The sequence below is a fragment of the Hyla sarda genome, unplaced genomic scaffold (genome assembly GCF_029499605.1).
Source record: "Hyla sarda isolate aHylSar1 unplaced genomic scaffold, aHylSar1.hap1 scaffold_416, whole genome shotgun sequence".
Taxonomy (NCBI): Eukaryota; Metazoa; Chordata; class Amphibia; order Anura; family Hylidae; genus Hyla; species Hyla sarda.
In genome coordinates, this window is record NW_026610431.1 from 247,723 (window position 1) to 268,653 (window position 20,931).

Genomic DNA, 20,931 nt, shown 5'->3' on the forward strand with positions numbered 1-20,931 from the left:
CCCGGATTCAGCAAATACCAGAGTCCAAAATGATGCAGGTTTATACTGTTAATTTTCAGTTTATCATTACAGTTGGTGTTATTCCATGTCGGAAGGGACGCAGCTACAGCCAGTGGGGTAACTAGAGACAGGCAGGCAGCTATGTGCAACAAAGGTAGGCGTGTTGTTTTCATATGCAGATCTGAAATATTGTCTTATATGCAAGAGGAGGAGTGATGGGGGTTCAGGCAAAAGCCAGGCTATGGATTGCATTGCTAAATGCTCCATCAGAGTGCAATGGTCGCCTGTCCTTTTTTTAAGTGATGATGTGGGTTTAGCCTGTGCTGTATGTATGTATGGGTGGCTGACTGCCACCCACCCAGAAAGTGTATGGGAGGCTGGTTGGCTGCCAGCCTTCCTTCCATTCCTATGAGTAATGTGAGTGCTCATGAAGGGGACATGGTTGGGTCCACCCCTTTCCCGGTTATCCCCTCTAGGCCTTTTGGCTTAGATCAAGTGTAAAAAAAGAAAGGATCTTGCGACAGATCGCATCCTGAGGCACGTTTTTTTTTGTGTGAATACTTGCACTTGGGTGACTTGTGAGCACATACTGATACATACGTTCCCTATCTGGGGACCATAAATTAAATGGATTTTTGAGAAAGGGAGCTGATTTGGAAGCTTGCTTCTGTCGCCCTATGCATTGACCCGATGTGGCAGTATCTTCGGGTAGTGAACAGTGCACCACCCCATTCCAGTGTTAAACAAGAAAGATTCTCATTTAATCCTCCGTGGGTGAGAATTTGAGTTTGAGAATTGGAGACCAAAATGATGAGTTGCACTGACTGGTTTATGAACGTCTATTCATTTAGCGTTTTAATGACCATGTTTGCACACTGATTGGTGTAAAAAAATAAAATAAAACTAAATAATAATAATCTAGCACACCTGTGCAGGTTTGACATGACATGACAGGTAGCTGTCTTGTGGGTGGTGCTGAATCCTGTTAAATGACATGAGGGTCTCATGCCTATACACAAGGGTGTGTCATTGCTGTTGCTTGACCATGCATTGGTTTCTGTGGTCAGTGAATGATAAAAACAAAATTTACCATCCATTGATGGATGGGAAATCCGCCATGAGGCATTTGTTTTTAGAAACTGCTGCTCACAACCAATGTTGCAATGGAGTGTCTCCATCTGCTGGTGGTATTGGAAAGGCATTAGTGCTATGACAGGGTCTGAAGAAGAAGAAGAAGAAGAAGAAGAAGAAGAAGACGGAAAAAAATATATATAAAAAGAAAAAGAGAGAGAGAGAGAGAGACTGACTTAGTGAGCGAGTGAGTGAGAGAGTGAGAGTGAGTGAGAGTGAATGAGTGAGTGAGTGATTGAGTGAGTGAGTGAGAACAAATGAGTTAAAGCAAGTGAGTGAGAGAGATCGAATGAATGAAAGTCTGAATGACAGAAAGAAAAAAGGATGAAGAAAGAAGCATGAAGAAAAAAAAATGTATATGGAGTTGCTGACATGAGTGCAATCTACAAAGCCGTTGAGGCTGATCCTCATGGGAGGATTATTGCACCAGGACCCTTAGCACTTTTAAAATGCCATTCAATGCCACGGGCTAGATGTAAACTGCAGATGACCATGTTGTGGTAGTTACCATGGATACCCAAGTGATGTGTGAGCTAACACATAGGCCCAACAGATTCCAAGAAGGCCAGAATCACCAGCGGCACCACCATCGATTGTCAGGTCACCCGGATTCAGCAAATACCAGAGTCCAAAATGATGCAGGTTTATACTGTTAATTTTCAGTTTATCGTTACAGTTGGTGTTATTCCATGTCGGAAGGGACGCAGCTACAGCCAGTGGGGTAACTAGAGACAGGCAGGCAGCTATGTGCAACAAAGGTAGGCGTGTTGTTTTCATATGCAGATCTGAAATATTGTCTTATATGCAAGAGGAGGAGTGATGGGGGTTCAGGCAAAAGCCAGGCTATGGATTGCATTGCTAAATGCTCCATCAGAGTGCAATGGTCGCCTGTCCTTTTTTTAAGTGATGATGTGGGTTTAGCCTGTGCTGTATGTATGTATGGGTGGCTGACTGCCACCCACCCAGAAAGTGTATGGGAGGCTGGTTGGCTGCCAGCCTTCCTTCCATTCCTATGAGTAATGTGAGTGCTCATGAAGGGGACATGGTTGGGTCCACCCCTTTCCCGGTTATCCCCTCTAGGCCTTTTGGCTTAGATCAAGTGTAAAAAAAGAAAGGATCTTGCGACAGATCGCATCCTGAGGCACGTTTTTTTTTTGTGTGAATACTTGCACTTGGGTGACTTGTGAGCACATACTGATACATACGTTCCCTATCTGGGGACCATAAATTAAATGGATTTTTGAGAAAGGGAGCTGATTTGGAAGCTTGCTTCTGTCGCCCTATGCATTGACCCGATGTGGCAGTATCTTCGGGTAGTGAACAGTGCACCACCCCATTCCAGTGTTAAACAAGAAAGATTCTCATTTAATCCTCCGTGGGTGAGAATTTGAGTTTGAGAATTGGAGACCAAAATGATGAGTTGCACTGACTGGTTTATGAACGTCTATTCATTTAGCGTTTTAATGACCATGTTTGCACACTGATTGGTGTAAAAAAATAAAATAAAACTAAATAATAATAATCTAGCACACCTGTGCAGGTTTGACATGACATGACAGGTAGCTGTCTTGTGGGTGGTGCTGAATCCTGTTAAATGACATGAGGGTCTCATGCCTATACACAAGGGTGTGTCATTGCTGTTGCTTGACCATGCATTGGTTTCTGTGGTCAGTGAATGATAAAAACAAAATTTACCATCCATTGATGGATGGGAAATCCGCCATGAGGCATTTGTTTTTAGAAACTGCTGCTCACAACCAATGTTGCAATGGAGTGTCTCCATCTGCTGGTGGTATTGGAAAGGCATTAGTGCTATGACAGGGTCTGAAGAAGAAGAAGAAGAAGAAGAAGACGGAAAAAAATATATATAAAAAGAAAAAGAGAGAGAGAGAGAGAGACTGACTTAGTGAGCGAGTGAGTGAGAGAGTGAGAGTGAGTGAGAGTGAATGAGTGAGTGAGTGATTGAGTGAGTGAGTGAGTGAGTGAGAACAAATGAGTTAAAGCAAGTGAGTGAGAGAGATCGAATGAATGAAAGTCTGAATGACAGAAAGAAAAAAGGATGAAGAAAGAAGCATGAAGAAAAAAAAATGTATATGGAGTTGCTGACATGAGTGCAATCTACAAAGCCGTTGAGGCTGATCCTCATGGGAGGATTATTGCACCAGGACCCTTAGCACTTTTAAAATGCCATTCAATGCCACGGGCTAGATGTAAACTGCAGATGACCATGTTGTGGTAGTTACCATGGATACCCAAGTGATGTGTGAGCTAACACATAGGCCCAACAGATTCCAAGAAGGCCAGAATCACCAGCGGCACCACCATCGATTGTCAGGTCACCCGGATTCAGCAAATACCAGAGTCCAAAATGATGCAGGTTTATACTGTTAATTTTCAGTTTATCGTTACAGTTGGTGTTATTCCATGTCGGAAGGGACGCAGCTACAGCCAGTGGGGTAACTAGAGACAGGCAGGCAGCTATGTGCAACAAAGGTAGGCGTGTTGTTTTCATATGCAGATCTGAAATATTGTCTTATATGCAAGAGGAGGAGTGATGGGGGTTCAGGCAAAAGCCAGGCTATGGATTGCATTGCTAAATGCTCCATCAGAGTGCAATGGTCGCCTGTCCTTTTTTTAAGTGATGATGTGGGTTTAGCCTGTGCTGTATGTATGTATGGGTGGCTGACTGCCACCCACCCAGAAAGTGTATGGGAGGCTGGTTGGCTGCCAGCCTTCCTTCCATTCCTATGAGTAATGTGAGTGCTCATGAAGGGGACATGGTTGGGTCCACCCCTTTCCCGGTTATCCCCTCTAGGCCTTTTGGCTTAGATCAAGTGTAAAAAAAGAAAGGATCTTGCGACAGATCGCATCCTGAGGCACGTTTTTTTTTGTGTGAATACTTGCACTTGGGTGACTTGTGAGCACATACTGATACATACGTTCCCTATCTGGGGACCATAAATTAAATGGATTTTTGAGAAAGGGAGCTGATTTGGAAGCTTGCTTCTGTCGCCCTATGCATTGACCCGATGTGGCAGTATCTTCGGGTAGTGAACAGTGCACCACCCCATTCCAGTGTTAAACAAGAAAGATTCTCATTTAATCCTCCGTGGGTGAGAATTTGAGTTTGAGAATTGGAGACCAAAATGATGAGTTGCACTGACTGGTTTATGAACGTCTATTCATTTAGCGTTTTAATGACCATGTTTGCACACTGATTGGTGTAAAAAAATAAAATAAAACTAAATAATAATAATCTAGCACACCTGTGCAGGTTTGACATGACATGACAGGTAGCTGTCTTGTGGGTGGTGCTGAATCCTGTTAAATGACATGAGGGTCTCATGCCTATACACAAGGGTGTGTCATTGCTGTTGCTTGACCATGCATTGGTTTCTGTGGTCAGTGAATGATAAAAACAAAATTTACCATCCATTGATGGATGGGAAATCCGCCATGAGGCATTTGTTTTTAGAAACTGCTGCTCACAACCAATGTTGCAATGGAGTGTCTCCATCTGCTGGTGGTATTGGAAAGGCATTAGTGCTATGACAGGGTCTGAAGAAGAAGAAGAAGAAGAAGAAGAAAAAGAAGACGGAAAAAAATATATATAAAAAGAAAAAGAGAGAGAGAGAGAGAGACTGACTTAGTGAGCGAGTGAGTGAGAGAGTGAGAGTGAGTGAGAGTGAATGAGTGAGTGAGTGATTGAGTGAGTGAGTGAGTGAGAACAAATGAGTTAAAGCAAGTGAGTGAGAGAGATCGAATGAATGAAAGTCTGAATGACAGAAAGAAAAAAGGATGAAGAAAGAAGCATGAAGAAAAAAAAATGTATATGGAGTTGCTGACATGAGTGCAATCTACAAAGCCGTTGAGGCTGATCCTCATGGGAGGATTATTGCACCAGGACCCTTAGCACTTTTAAAATGCCATTCAATGCCACGGGCTAGATGTAAACTGCAGATGACCATGTTGTGGTAGTTACCATGGATACCCAAGTGATGTGTGAGCTAACACATAGGCCCAACAGATTCCAAGAAGGCCAGAATCACCAGCGGCACCACCATCGATTGTCAGGTCACCCGGATTCAGCAAATACCAGAGTCCAAAATGATGCAGGTTTATACTGTTAATTTTCAGTTTATCGTTACAGTTGGTGTTATTCCATGTCGGAAGGGACGCAGCTACAGCCAGTGGGGTAACTAGAGACAGGCAGGCAGCTATGTGCAACAAAGGTAGGCGTGTTGTTTTCATATGCAGATCTGAAATATTGTCTTATATGCAAGAGGAGGAGTGATGGGGGTTCAGGCAAAAGCCAGGCTATGGATTGCATTGCTAAATGCTCCATCAGAGTGCAATGGTCGCCTGTCCTTTTTTTAAGTGATGATGTGGGTTTAGCCTGTGCTGTATGTATGTATGGGTGGCTGACTGCCACCCACCCAGAAAGTGTATGGGAGGCTGGTTGGCTGCCAGCCTTCCTTCCATTCCTATGAGTAATGTGAGTGCTCATGAAGGGGACATGGTTGGGTCCACCCCTTTCCCGGTTATCCCCTCTAGGCCTTTTGGCTTAGATCAAGTGTAAAAAAAGAAAGGATCTTGCGACAGATCGCATCCTGAGGCACGTTTTTTTTTTGTGTGAATACTTGCACTTGGGTGACTTGTGAGCACATACTGATACATACGTTCCCTATCTGGGGACCATAAATTAAATGGATTTTTGAGAAAGGGAGCTGATTTGGAAGCTTGCTTCTGTCGCCCTATGCATTGACCCGATGTGGCAGTATCTTCGGGTAGTGAACAGTGCACCACCCCATTCCAGTGTTAAACAAGAAAGATTCTCATTTAATCCTCCGTGGGTGAGAATTTGAGTTTGAGAATTGGAGACCAAAATGATGAGTTGCACTGACTGGTTTATGAACGTCTATTCATTTAGCGTTTTAATGACCATGTTTGCACACTGATTGGTGTAAAAAAATAAAATAAAACTAAATAATAATAATCTAGCACACCTGTGCAGGTTTGACATGACATGACAGGTAGCTGTCTTGTGGGTGGTGCTGAATCCTGTTAAATGACATGAGGGTCTCATGCCTATACACAAGGGTGTGTCATTGCTGTTGCTTGACCATGCATTGGTTTCTGTGGTCAGTGAATGATAAAAACAAAATTTACCATCCATTGATGGATGGGAAATCCGCCATGAGGCATTTGTTTTTAGAAACTGCTGCTCACAACCAATGTTGCAATGGAGTGTCTCCATCTGCTGGTGGTATTGGAAAGGCATTAGTGCTATGACAGGGTCTGAAGAAGAAGAAGAAGAAGAAGAAGAAGAAGAAGAAGAAGACGGAAAAAAATATATATAAAAAGAAAAAGAGAGAGAGAGAGAGAGACTGACTTAGTGAGCGAGTGAGTGAGAGAGTGAGAGTGAGTGAGAGTGAATGAGTGAGTGAGTGATTGAGTGAGTGAGTGAGAACAAATGAGTTAAAGCAAGTGAGTGAGAGAGATCGAATGAATGAAAGTCTGAATGACAGAAAGAAAAAAGGATGAAGAAAGAAGCATGAAGAAAAAAAAATGTATATGGAGTTGCTGACATGAGTGCAATCTACAAAGCCGTTGAGGCTGATCCTCATGGGAGGATTATTGCACCAGGACCCTTAGCACTTTTAAAATGCCATTCAATGCCACGGGCTAGATGTAAACTGCAGATGACCATGTTGTGGTAGTTACCATGGATACCCAAGTGATGTGTGAGCTAACACATAGGCCCAACAGATTCCAAGAAGGCCAGAATCACCAGCGGCACCACCATCGATTGTCAGGTCACCCGGATTCAGCAAATACCAGAGTCCAAAATGATGCAGGTTTATACTGTTAATTTTCAGTTTATCGTTACAGTTGGTGTTATTCCATGTCGGAAGGGACGCAGCTACAGCCAGTGGGGTAACTAGAGACAGGCAGGCAGCTATGTGCAACAAAGGTAGGCGTGTTGTTTTCATATGCAGATCTGAAATATTGTCTTATATGCAAGAGGAGGAGTGATGGGGGTTCAGGCAAAAGCCAGGCTATGGATTGCATTGCTAAATGCTCCATCAGAGTGCAATGGTCGCCTGTCCTTTTTTTAAGTGATGATGTGGGTTTAGCCTGTGCTGTATGTATGTATGGGTGGCTGACTGCCACCCACCCAGAAAGTGTATGGGAGGCTGGTTGGCTGCCAGCCTTCCTTCCATTCCTATGAGTAATGTGAGTGCTCATGAAGGGGACATGGTTGGGTCCACCCCTTTCCCGGTTATCCCCTCTAGGCCTTTTGGCTTAGATCAAGTGTAAAAAAAGAAAGGATCTTGCGACAGATCGCATCCTGAGGCACGTTTTTTTTTGTGTGAATACTTGCACTTGGGTGACTTGTGAGCACATACTGATACATACGTTCCCTATCTGGGGACCATAAATTAAATGGATTTTTGAGAAAGGGAGCTGATTTGGAAGCTTGCTTCTGTCGCCCTATGCATTGACCCGATGTGGCAGTATCTTCGGGTAGTGAACAGTGCACCACCCCATTCCAGTGTTAAACAAGAAAGATTCTCATTTAATCCTCCGTGGGTGAGAATTTGAGTTTGAGAATTGGAGACCAAAATGATGAGTTGCACTGACTGGTTTATGAACGTCTATTCATTTAGCGTTTTAATGACCATGTTTGCACACTGATTGGTGTAAAAAAATAAAATAAAACTAAATAATAATAATCTAGCACACCTGTGCAGGTTTGACATGACATGACAGGTAGCTGTCTTGTGGGTGGTGCTGAATCCTGTTAAATGACATGAGGGTCTCATGCCTATACACAAGGGTGTGTCATTGCTGTTGCTTGACCATGCATTGGTTTCTGTGGTCAGTGAATGATAAAAACAAAATTTACCATCCATTGATGGATGGGAAATCCGCCATGAGGCATTTGTTTTTAGAAACTGCTGCTCACAACCAATGTTGCAATGGAGTGTCTCCATCTGCTGGTGGTATTGGAAAGGCATTAGTGCTATGACAGGGTCTGAAGAAGAAGAAGAAGAAGAAGAAGAAAAAGAAGACGGAAAAAAATATATATAAAAAGAAAAAGAGAGAGAGAGAGAGAGACTGACTTAGTGAGCGAGTGAGTGAGAGAGTGAGAGTGAGTGAGAGTGAATGAGTGAGTGAGTGATTGAGTGAGTGAGTGAGTGAGTGAGAACAAATGAGTTAAAGCAAGTGAGTGAGAGAGATCGAATGAATGAAAGTCTGAATGACAGAAAGAAAAAAGGATGAAGAAAGAAGCATGAAGAAAAAAAAATGTATATGGAGTTGCTGACATGAGTGCAATCTACAAAGCCGTTGAGGCTGATCCTCATGGGAGGATTATTGCACCAGGACCCTTAGCACTTTTAAAATGCCATTCAATGCCACGTGCTAGATGTAAACTGCAGATGACCATGTTGTGGTAGTTACCATGGATACCCAAGTGATGTGTGAGCTAACACATAGGCCCAACAGATTCCAAGAAGGCCAGAATCACCAGCGGCACCACCATCGATTGTCAGGTCACCCGGATTCAGCAAATACCAGAGTCCAAAATGATGCAGGTTTATACTGTTAATTTTCAGTTTATCGTTACAGTTGGTGTTATTCCATGTCGGAAGGGACGCAGCTACAGCCAGTGGGGTAACTAGAGACAGGCAGGCAGCTATGTGCAACAAAGGTAGGCGTGTTGTTTTAATGCAGATCTGAAATATTGTCTTATATGCAAGAGGAGGAGTGATGGGGGTTCAGGCAAAAGCCAGGCTATGGATTGCATTGCTAAATGCTCCATCAGAGTGCAATGGTCGCCTGTCCTTTTTTTAAGTGATGATGTGGGTTTAGCCTGTGCTGTATGTATGTATGGGTGGCTGACTGCCACCCACCCAGAAAGTGTATGGGAGGCTGGTTGGCTGCCAGCCTTCCTTCCATTCCTATGAGTAATGTGAGTGCTCATTAGTGTTGAGCGGCATAGGCCATATTCGAATTCGCGAATATTCGCGAATATATGGACGAATATTCGTCATATATTCGCCAATATTCGCACATTCGTTATATTCTCGCTTTATTTTCGCGTATGCGAAAATGAACATATGTGAATATTAGCATGCAAAAATTTGCATATGCGAAAATTCGCATATGCGAAAGTTAGCATATGCTAATTTTCGCATATGCGAATTTTCGCACGCCAGTCTCACACAGTAGTATTAGAACCTTCTTTACACCACACAAGCTGGAAGCAGAGAGGGAGGATCACTGTGATGTGTACTGTGAAGAAAAAATAAATAAAAAAAACCGAATATTCGTAATTACGAATATATAGCGCTATAATCGCGAAATTCGCGAATTCGCGAATATGCGATATTCGCGAATAATATTCGAATTGCGAATATTCGCGAGCAACACTAGTGCTCATGAAGGGGACATGGTTGGGTCCACCCCTTTCCCGGTTATCCCCTCTAGGCCTTTTGGCTTAGATCAAGTGTAAAAAAAGAAAGGATCTTGCGACAGATCGCATCCTGAGGCACGTTTTTTTTTGTGTGAATACTTGCACTTGGGTGACTTGTGAGCACATACTGATACATACGTTCCCTATCTGGGGACCATAAATTAAATGGATTTTTGAGAAAGGGAGCTGATTTGGAAGCTTGCTTCTGTCGCCCTATGCATTGACCCGATGTGGCAGTATCTTCGGGTAGTGAACAGTGCACCACCCCATTCCAGTGTTAAACAAGAAAGATTCTCATTTAATCCTCCGTGGGTGAGAATTTGAGTTTGAGAATTGGAGACCAAAATGATGAGTTGCACTGACTGGTTTATGAACGTCTATTCATTTAGCGTTTTAATGACCATGTTTGCACACTGATTGGTGTAAAAAAATAAAATAAAACTAAATAATAATAATCTAGCACACCTGTGCAGGTTTGACATGACATGACAGGTAGCTGTCTTGTGGGTGGTGCTGAATCCTGTTAAATGACATGAGGGTCTCATGCCTATACACAAGGGTGTGTCATTGCTGTTGCTTGACCATGCATTGGTTTCTGTGGTCAGTGAATGATAAAAACAAAATTTACCATCCATTGATGGATGGGAAATCCGCCATGAGGCATTTGTTTTTAGAAACTGCTGCTCACAACCAATGTTGCAATGGAGTGTCTCCATCTGCTGGTGGTATTGGAAAGGCATTAGTGCTATGACAGGGTCTGAAGAAGAAGAAGAAGAAGAAGAAAAAGAAGACGGAAAAAAATATATATAAAAAGAAAAAGAGAGAGAGAGAGAGAGACTGACTTAGTGAGCGAGTGAGTGAGAGAGTGAGAGTGAGTGAGAGTGAATGAGTGAGTGAGTGATTGAGTGAGTGAGTGAGAACAAATGAGTTAAAGCAAGTGAGTGAGAGAGATCGAATGAATGAAAGTCTGAATGACAGAAAGAAAAAAGGATGAAGAAAGAAGCATGAAGAAAAAAAAATGTATATGGAGTTGCTGACATGAGTGCAATCTACAAAGCCGTTGAGGCTGATCCTCATGGGAGGATTATTGCACCAGGACCCTTAGCACTTTTAAAATGCCATTCAATGCCACGGGCTAGATGTAAACTGCAGATGACCATGTTGTGGTAGTTACCATGGATACCCAAGTGATGTGTGAGCTAACACATAGGCCCAACAGATTCCAAGAAGGCCAGAATCACCAGCGGCACCACCATCGATTGTCAGGTCACCCGGATTCAGCAAATACCAGAGTCCAAAATGATGCAGGTTTATACTGTTAATTTTCAGTTTATCGTTACAGTTGGTGTTATTCCATGTCGGAAGGGACGCAGCTACAGCCAGTGAGGTAACTAGAGACAGGCAGGCAGCTATGTGCAACAAAGGTAGGCGTGTTGTTTTAATGCAGATCTGAAATATTGTCTTATATGCAAGAGGAGGAGTGATGGGGGTTCAGGCAAAAGCCAGGCTATGGATTGCATTGCTAAATGCTCCATCAGAGTGCAATGGTCGCCTGTCCTTTTTTTAAGTGATGATGTGGGTTTAGCCTGTGCTGTATGTATGTATGGGTGGCTGACTGCCACCCACCCAGAAAGTGTATGGGAGGCTGGTTGGCTGCCAGCCTTCCTTCCATTCCTATGAGTAATGTGAGTGCTCATTAGTGTTGAGCGGCATAGGCCATATTCGAATTCGCGAATATTCGCGAATATATGGACGAATATTCGTCATATATTCGCCAATATTCGCACATTCGTTATATTCTCGCTTTATTTTCGCGTATGCGAAAATGAACATATGTGAATATTAGCATGCAAAAATTTGCATATGCGAAAATTCGCATATGCGAAAATTAGCATATGCTAATTTTCGCATATGCGAATTTTCGCACGCCAGTCTCACACAGTAGTATTAGAACCTTCTTTACACCACACAAGCTGGAAGCAGAGAGGGAGGATCACTGTGATGTGTACTGTGAAGAAAAAATAAATAAAAATAACCGAATATTCGTAATTACGAATATATAGCGCTATATTCGCGAAATTCGCGAATTCGCGAATATGCGATATTCGCGAATAATATTCGAATTGCGAATATTCGCGAGCAACACTAGTGCTCATGAAGGGGACATGGTTGGGTCCACCCCTTTCCCGGTTATCCCCTCTAGGCCTTTTGGCTTAGATCAAGTGTAAAAAAAGAAAGGATCTTGCGACAGATCGCATCCTGAGGCACGTTTTTTTTTGTGTGAATACTTGCACTTGGGTGACTTGTGAGCACATACTGATACATACGTTCCCTATCTGGGGACCATAAATTAAATGGATTTTTGAGAAAGGGAGCTGATTTGGAAGCTTGCTTCTGTCGCCCTATGCATTGACCCGATGTGGCAGTATCTTCGGGTAGTGAACAGTGCACCACCCCATTCCAGTGTTAAACAAGAAAGATTCTCATTTAATCCTCCGTGGGTGAGAATTTGAGTTTGAGAATTGGAGACCAAAATGATGAGTTGCACTGACTGGTTTATGAACGTCTATTCATTTAGCGTTTTAATGACCATGTTTGCACACTGATTGGTGTAAAAAAATAAAATAAAACTAAATAATAATAATCTAGCACACCTGTGCAGGTTTGACATGACATGACAGGTAGCTGTCTTGTGGGTGGTGCTGAATCCTGTTAAATGACATGAGGGTCTCATGCCTATACACAAGGGTGTGTCATTGCTGTTGCTTGACCATGCATTGGTTTCTGTGGTCAGTGAATGATAAAAACAAAATTTACCATCCATTGATGGATGGGAAATCCGCCATGAGGCATTTGTTTTTAGAAACTGCTGCTCACAACCAATGTTGCAATGGAGTGTCTCCATCTGCTGGTGGTATTGGAAAGGCATTAGTGCTATGACAGGGTCTGAAGAAGAAGAAGAAGAAGAAGAAGAAGAAGACGGAAAAAAATATATATAAAAAGAAAAAGAGAGAGAGAGAGAGAGACTGACTTAGTGAGCGAGTGAGTGAGAGAGTGAGAGTGAGTGAGAGTGAATGAGTGAGTGAGTGATTGAGTGAGTGAGTGAGTGAGTGAGAACAAATGAGTTAAAGCAAGTGAGTGAGAGAGATCGAATGAATGAAAGTCTGAATGACAGAAAGAAAAAAGGATGAAGAAAGAAGCATGAAGAAAAAAAAATGTATATGGAGTTGCTGACATGAGTGCAATCTACAAAGCCGTTGAGGCTGATCCTCATGGGAGGATTATTGCACCAGGACCCTTAGCACTTTTAAAATGCCATTCAATGCCACGGGCTAGATGTAAACTGCAGATGACCATGTTGTGGTAGTTACCATGGATACCCAAGTGATGTGTGAGCTAACACATAGGCCCAACAGATTCCAAGAAGGCCAGAATCACCAGCGGCACCACCATCGATTGTCAGGTCACCCGGATTCAGCAAATACCAGAGTCCAAAATGATGCAGGTTTATACTGTTAATTTTCAGTTTATCGTTACAGTTGGTGTTATTCCATGTCGGAAGGGACGCAGCTACAGCCAGTGGGGTAACTAGAGACAGGCAGGCAGCTATGTGCAACAAAGGTAGGCGTGTTGTTTTCATATGCAGATCTGAAATATTGTCTTATATGCAAGAGGAGGAGTGATGGGGGTTCAGGCAAAAGCCAGGCTATGGATTGCATTGCTAAATGCTCCATCAGAGTGCAATGGTCGCCTGTCCTTTTTTTAAGTGATGATGTGGGTTTAGCCTGTGCTGTATGTATGTATGGGTGGCTGACTGCCACCCACCCAGAAAGTGTATGGGAGGCTGGTTGGCTGCCAGCCTTCCTTCCATTCCTATGAGTAATGTGAGTGCTCATGAAGGGGACATGGTTGGGTCCACCCCTTTCCCGGTTATCCCCTCTAGGCCTTTTGGCTTAGATCAAGTGTAAAAAAAGAAAGGATCTTGCGACAGATCGCATCCTGAGGCACGTTTTTTTTTGTGTGAATACTTGCACTTGGGTGACTTGTGAGCACATACTGATACATACGTTCCCTATCTGGGGACCATAAATTAAATGGATTTTTGAGAAAGGGAGCTGATTTGGAAGCTTGCTTCTGTCGCCCTATGCATTGACCCGATGTGGCAGTATCTTCGGGTAGTGAACAGTGCACCACCCCATTCCAGTGTTAAACAAGAAAGATTCTCATTTAATCCTCCGTGGGTGAGAATTTGAGTTTGAGAATTGGAGACCAAAATGATGAGTTGCACTGACTGGTTTATGAACGTCTATTCATTTAGCGTTTTAATGACCATGTTTGCACACTGATTGGTGTAAAAAAATAAAATAAAACTAAATAATAATAATCTAGCACACCTGTGCAGGTTTGACATGACATGACAGGTAGCTGTCTTGTGGGTGGTGCTGAATCCTGTTAAATGACATGAGGGTCTCATGCCTATACACAAGGGTGTGTCATTGCTGTTGCTTGACCATGCATTGGTTTCTGTGGTCAGTGAATGATAAAAACAAAATTTACCATCCATTGATGGATGGGAAATCCGCCATGAGGCATTTGTTTTTAGAAACTGCTGCTCACAACCAATGTTGCAATGGAGTGTCTCCATCTGCTGGTGGTATTGGAAAGGCATTAGTGCTATGACAGGGTCTGAAGAAGAAGAAGAAGAAGAAGAAGAAGAAGAAGAAGAAGACGGAAAAAAATATATATAAAAAGAAAAAGAGAGAGAGAGAGAGAGAGACTGACTTAGTGAGCGAGTGAGTGAGAGAGTGAGAGTGAGTGAGAGTGAATGAGTGAGTGAGTGATTGAGTGAGTGAGTGAGTGAGTGAGAACAAATGAGTTAAAGCAAGTGAGTGAGAGAGATCGAATGAATGAAAGTCTGAATGACAGAAAGAAAAAAGGATGAAGAAAGAAGCATGAAGAAAAAAAAATGTATATGGAGTTGCTGACATGAGTGCAATCTACAAAGCCGTTGAGGCTGATCCTCATGGGAGGATTATTGCACCAGGACCCTTAGCACTTTTAAAATGCCATTCAATGCCACGGGCTAGATGTAAACTGCAGATGACCATGTTGTGGTAGTTACCATGGATACCCAAGTGATGTGTGAGCTAACACATAGGCCCAACAGATTCCAAGAAGGCCAGAATCACCAGCGGCACCACCATCGATTGTCAGGTCACCCGGATTCAGCAAATACCAGAGTCCAAAATGATGCAGGTTTATACTGTTAATTTTCAGTTTATCGTTACAGTTGGTGTTATTCCATGTCGGAAGGGACGCAGCTACAGCCAGTGGGGTAACTAGAGACAGGCAGGCAGCTATGTGCAACAAAGGTAGGCGTGTTGTTTTCATATGCAGATCTGAAATATTGTCTTATATGCAAGAGGAGGAGTGATGGGGGTTCAGGCAAAAGCCAGGCTATGGATTGCATTGCTAAATGCTCCATCAGAGTGCAATGGTCGCCTGTCCTTTTTTTAAGTGATGATGTGGGTTTAGCCTGTGCTGTATGTATGTATGGGTGGCTGACTGCCACCCACCCAGAAAGTGTATGGGAGGCTGGTTGGCTGCCAGCCTTCCTTCCATTCCTATGAGTAATGTGAGTGCTCATGAAGGGGACATGGTTGGGTCCACCCCTTTCCCGGTTATCCCCTCTAGGCCTTTTGGCTTAGATCAAGTGTAAAAAAAGAAAGGATCTTGCGACAGATCGCATCCTGAGGCACGTTTTTTTTTGTGTGAATACTTGCACTTGGGTGACTTGTGAGCACATACTGATACATACGTTCCCTATCTGGGGACCATAAATTAAATGGATTTTTGAGAAAGGGAGCTGATTTGGAAGCTTGCTTCTGTCGCCCTATGCATTGACCCGATGTGGCAGTATCTTCGGGTAGTGAACAGTGCACCACCCCATTCCAGTGTTAAACAAGAAAGATTCTCATTTAATCCTCCGTGGGTGAGAATTTGAGTTTGAGAATTGGAGACCAAAATGATGAGTTGCACTGACTGGTTTATGAACGTCTATTCATTTAGCGTTTTAATGACCATGTTTGCACACTGATTGGTGTAAAAAAATAAAATAAAACTAAATAATAATAATCTAGCACACCTGTGCAGGTTTGACATGACATGACAGGTAGCTGTCTTGTGGGTGGTGCTGAATCCTGTTAAATGACATGAGGGTCTCATGCCTATACACAAGGGTGTGTCATTGCTGTTGCTTGACCATGCATTGGTTTCTGTGGTCAGTGAATGATAAAAACAAAATTTACCATCCATTGATGGATGGGAAATCCGCCATGAGGCATTTGTTTTTAGAAACTGCTGCTCACAACCAATGTTGCAATGGAGTGTCTCCATCTGCTGGTGGTATTGGAAAGGCATTAGTGCTATGACAGGGTCTGAAGAAGAAGAAGAAGAAGAAGAAGAAGAAGAAGAAGACGGAAAAAAATATATATAAAAATAAAAAGAGAGAGAGAGAGACTGACTTAGTGAGCGAGTGAGTGAGAGAGTGAGAGTGAGTGAGAGTGAATGAGTGAGTGAGTGATTGAGTGAGTGAGTGAGTGAGTGAGAACAAATGAGTTAAAGCAAGTGAGTGAGAGAGATCGAATGAATGAAAGTCTGAATGACAGAAAGAAAAAAGGATGAAGAAAGAAGCATGAAGAAAAAAAAATGTATATGGAGTTGCTGACATGAGTGCAATCTACAAAGCCGTTGAGGCTGATCCTCATGGGAGGATTATTGCACCAGGACCCTTAGCACTTTTAAAATGCCATTCAATGCCACGGGCTAGATGTAAACTGCAGATGACCATGTTGTGGTAGTTACCATGGATACCCAAGTGATGTGTGAGCTAACACATAGGCCCAACAGATTCCAAGAAGGCCAGAATCACCAGCGGCACCACCATCGATTGTCAGGTCACCCGGATTCAGCAAATACCAGAGTCCAAAATGATGCAGGTTTATACTGTTAATTTTCAGTTTATCGTTACAGTTGGTGTTATTCCATGTCGGAAGGGACGCAGCTACAGCCAGTGGGGTAACTAGAGACAGGCAGGCAGCTATGTGCAACAAAGGTAGGCGTGTTGTTTTCATATGCAGATCTGAAATATTGTCTTATATGCAAGAGGAGGAGTGATGGGGGTTCAGGCAAAAGCCAGGCTATGGATTGCATTGCTAAATGCTCCATCAGAGTGCAATGGTCGCCTGTCCTTTTTTTAAGTGATGATGTGGGTTTAGCCTGTGCTGTATGTATGTATGGGTGGCTGACTGCCACCCACCCAGAAAGTGTATGGGAGGCTGGTTGGCTGCCAGCCTTCCTTCCATTCCTATGAGTAATGTGAGTGCTCATGAAGGGGACATGGTTGGGTCCACCCCTTTCCCGGTTATCCCCTCTAGGCCTTTTGGCTTAGATCAAGTGTAAAAAAAGAAAGGATCTTGCGACAGATCGCATCCTGAGGCACGTTTTTTTTTGTGTGAATACTTGCACTTGGGTGACTTGTGAGCACATACTGATACATACGTTCCCTATCTGGGGACCATAAATTAAATGGATTTTTGAGAAAGGGAGCTGATTTGGAAGCTTGCTTCTGTCGCCCTATGCATTGACCCGATGTGGCAGTATCTTCGGGTAGTGAACAGTGCACCACCCCATTCCAGTGTTAAACAAGAAAGATTCTCATTTAATCCTCCGTGGGTGAGAATTTGAGTTTGAGAATTGGAGACCAAAATGATGAGTTGCACTGACTGGTTTATGAACGTCTATTCATTTAGCGTTTTAATGACCATGTTTGCACACTGATTGGTGTAAAAAAATAAAATAAAACTAAATAATAATAATCTAGCACACCTGTGCAGGTTTGACATGACATGACAGGTAGCTGTCTTGTGGGTGGTGCTGAATCCTGTTAAATGACATGAGGGTCTCATGCCTATACACAAGGGTGTGTCATTGCTGTTGCTTGACCATGCATTGGTTTCTGTGGTCAGTGAATGATAAAAACAAAATTTACCATCCATTGATGGATGGGAAATCCGCCATGAGGCATTTGTTTTTAGAAACTGCTGCTCACAACCAATGTTGCAATGGAGTGTCTCCATCTGCTGGTGGTATTGGAAAGGCATTAGTGCTATGACAGGGTCTGAAGAAGAAGAAGAAGAAGAAGAAGAAGAAGAAGAAGAAGACGGAAAAAAATATATATAAAAAGAAAAAGAGAGAGAGAGAGAGAGAGACTGACTTAGTGAGCGAGTGAGTGAGAGAGTGAGAGTGAGTGAGAGTGAATGAGTGAGTGAGTGATTGAGTGAGTGAGTGAGTGAGTGAGAACAAATGAGTTAAAGCAAGTGAGTGAGAGAGATCGAATGAATGAAAGTCTGAATGACAGAAAGAAAAAAGGATGAAGAAAGAAGCATGAAGAAAAAAAAATGTATATGGAGTTGCTGACATGAGTGCAATCTACAAAGCCGTTGAGGCTGATCCTCATGGGAGGATTATTGCACCAGGACCCTTAGCACTTTTAAAATGCCATTCAATGCCACGGGCTAGATGTAAACTGCAGATGACCATGTTGTGGTAGTTACCATGGATACCCAAGTGATGTGTGAGCTAACACATAGGCCCAACAGATTCCAAGAAGGCCAGAATCACCAGCGGCACCACCATCGATTGTCAGGTCACCCGGATTCAGCAAATACCAGAGTCCAAAATGATGCAGGTTTATACTGTTAATTTTCAGTTTATCGTTACAGTTGGTGTTATTCCATGTCGGAAGGGACGCAGCTACAGCCAGTGGGGTAACTAGAGACAGGCAGGCAGCTATGTGCAACAAAGGTAGGCGTGTTGTTTTCATATGCAGATCTGAAATATTGTCTTATATGCAAGAGGAGGAGTGATGGGGGTTCAGGCAAAAGCCAGGCTATGGATTGCATTGCTAAATGCTCCATCAGAGTGCAATGGTCGCCTGTCCTTTTTTTAAGTGATGATGTGGGTTTAGCCTGTGCTGTATGTATGTATGGGTGGCTGACTGCCACCCACCCAGAAAGTGTATGGGAGGCTGGTTGGCTGCCAGCCTTCCTTCCATTCCTATGAGTAATGTGAGTGCTCATGAAGGGGACATGGTTGGGTCCACCCCTTTCCCGGTTATCCCCTCTAGGCCTTTTGGCTTAGATCAAGTGTAAAAAAAGAAAGGATCTTGCGACAGATCGCATCCTGAGGCACGTTTTTTTTTGTGTGAATACTTGCACTTGGGTGACTTGTGAGCACATACTGATACATACGTTCCCTATCTGGGGACCATAAATTAAATGGATTTTTGAGAAAGGGAGCTGATTTGGAAGCTTGCTTCTGTCGCCCTATGCATTGACCCGATGTGGCAGTATCTTCGGGTAGTGAACAGTGCACCACCCCATTCCAGTGTTAAACAAGAAAGATTCTCATTTAATCCTCCGTGGGTGAGAATTTGAGTTTGAGAATTGGAGACCAAAATGATGAGTTGCACTGACTGGTTTATGAACGTCTATTCATTTAGCGTTTTAATGACCATGTTTGCACACTGATTGGTGTAAAAAAATAAAATAAAACTAAATAATAATAATCTAGCACACCTGTGCAGGTTTGACATGACATGACAGGTAGCTGTCTTGTGGGTGGTGCTGAATCCTGTTAAATGACATGAGGGTCTCATGCCTATACACAAGGGTGTGTCATTGCTGTTGCTTGACCATGCATTGGTTTCTGTGGTCAGTGAATGATAAAAACAAAATTTACCATCCATTGATGGATGGGAAATCCGCCATGAGGCATTTGTTTTTAGAAACTGCTGCTCACAACCAATGTTGCAATGGAGTGTCTCCATCTGCTGGTGGTATTGGAAAGGCATTAGTGCTATGACAGGGTCTGAAGAAGAAGAAGAAGAAGAAGAAGAAGAAGAAGAAGACGGAAAAAAATATATATAAAAATAAAAAGAGAGAGAGAGAGACTGACTTAGTGAGCGAGTGAGTGAGAGAGTGATAGTGAGTGAGAGTGAATGAGTGAGTGAGTGATTGAGTGAGTGAGTGAGTGAGTGAGAACAAATGAGTTAAAGCAAGTGAGTGAGAGAGATCGAATGAATGAAAGTCTGAATGACAGAAAGAAAAAAGGATGAAGAAAGAAGCATGAAGAAAAAAAAATGTATATGGAGTTGCTGACATGAGTGCAATCTACAAAGCCGTTGAGGCTGATCCTCATGGGAGGATTATTGCACCAGGACCCTTAGCACTTTTAAAATGCCATTCAATGCCACGGGCTAGATGTAAACTGCAGATGACCATGTTGTGGTAGTTACCATGGATACCCAAGTGATGTGTGAGCTAACACATAGGCCCAACAGATTCCAAGAAGGCCAGAATCACCAGCGGCACCACCATCGATTGTCAGGTCACCCGGATTCAGCAAATACCAGAGTCCAAAATGATGCAGGTTTATACTGTTAATTTTCAGTTTATCGTTACAGTTGGTGTTATTCCATGTCGGAAGGGACGCAGCTACAGCCAGTGGGGTAACTAGAGACAGGCAGGCAGCTATGTGCAACAAAGGTAGGCGTGTTGTTTTCATATGCAGATCTGAAATATTGTCTTATATGCAAGAGGAGGAGTGATGGGGGTTCAGGCAAAAGCCAGGCTATGGATTGCATTGCTAAATGCTCCATCAGAGTGCAATGGTCGCCTGTCCTTTTTTTAAGTGATGATGTGGGTTTAGCCTGTGCTGTATGTATGTATGGGTGGCTGACTGCCACCCACCCAGAAAGTGTATGGGAGGCTGGTTGGCTGCCAGCCTTCCTTCCATTCCTATGAGTAATGTGAGTGCTCATGAAGGGGACATGGTTGGGTCCACCCCTTTCCCGGTTATCCCCTCTAGGCCTTTTGGCTTAGATCAAGTGTAAAAAAAGAAAGGATCTTGCGACAGATCGCATCCTGAGGCACGTTTTTTTTTGTGTGAATACTTGCACTTGGGTGACTTGTGAGCACATACTGATACATACGTTCCCTATCTGGGGACCATAAATTAAATGGATTTTTGAGAAAGGGAGCTGATTTGGAAGCTTGCTTCTGTCGCCCTATGCATTGACCCGATGTGGCAGTATCTTCGGGTAGTGAACAGTGCACCACCCCATTCCAGTGTTAAACAAGAAAGATTCTCATTTAATCCTCCGTGGGTGAGAATTTGAGTTTGAGAATTGGAGACCAAAATGATGAGTTGCACTGACTGGTTTATGAACGTCTATTCATTTAGCGTTTTAATGACCA

The 20,931-nt window shown here is 43.1% G+C and overlaps 12 pseudogenes; all 12 read left to right on the forward strand.

The window, feature by feature from the left end:
* Nucleotides 1-465: 465 nt before the first annotated feature.
* LOC130333783 (U2 spliceosomal RNA) lies at nt 466-729 on the forward strand (annotated as a pseudogene).
* A 1,471-nt stretch (nt 730-2,200) lies between these two features.
* LOC130333808 (U2 spliceosomal RNA) lies at nt 2,201-2,465 on the forward strand (annotated as a pseudogene).
* Nucleotides 2,466-3,935: 1,470 nt separating this feature from the next.
* Nucleotides 3,936-4,199, forward strand: LOC130333785 (U2 spliceosomal RNA; annotated as a pseudogene).
* A 1,475-nt stretch (nt 4,200-5,674) lies between these two features.
* LOC130333809 (U2 spliceosomal RNA) lies at nt 5,675-5,939 on the forward strand (annotated as a pseudogene).
* Nucleotides 5,940-7,416: 1,477 nt separating this feature from the next.
* On the forward strand, nt 7,417-7,680 carry LOC130333786 (U2 spliceosomal RNA; annotated as a pseudogene).
* A 1,936-nt stretch (nt 7,681-9,616) lies between these two features.
* On the forward strand, nt 9,617-9,880 carry LOC130333787 (U2 spliceosomal RNA; annotated as a pseudogene).
* Nucleotides 9,881-11,805: 1,925 nt separating this feature from the next.
* Nucleotides 11,806-12,069, forward strand: LOC130333788 (U2 spliceosomal RNA; annotated as a pseudogene).
* A 1,476-nt stretch (nt 12,070-13,545) lies between these two features.
* On the forward strand, nt 13,546-13,809 carry LOC130333790 (U2 spliceosomal RNA; annotated as a pseudogene).
* Nucleotides 13,810-15,296: 1,487 nt separating this feature from the next.
* LOC130333791 (U2 spliceosomal RNA) lies at nt 15,297-15,560 on the forward strand (annotated as a pseudogene).
* A 1,478-nt stretch (nt 15,561-17,038) lies between these two features.
* Nucleotides 17,039-17,302, forward strand: LOC130333792 (U2 spliceosomal RNA; annotated as a pseudogene).
* Nucleotides 17,303-18,789: 1,487 nt separating this feature from the next.
* LOC130333793 (U2 spliceosomal RNA) lies at nt 18,790-19,053 on the forward strand (annotated as a pseudogene).
* A 1,478-nt stretch (nt 19,054-20,531) lies between these two features.
* LOC130333794 (U2 spliceosomal RNA) lies at nt 20,532-20,795 on the forward strand (annotated as a pseudogene).
* Nucleotides 20,796-20,931: the final 136 nt, after the last annotated feature.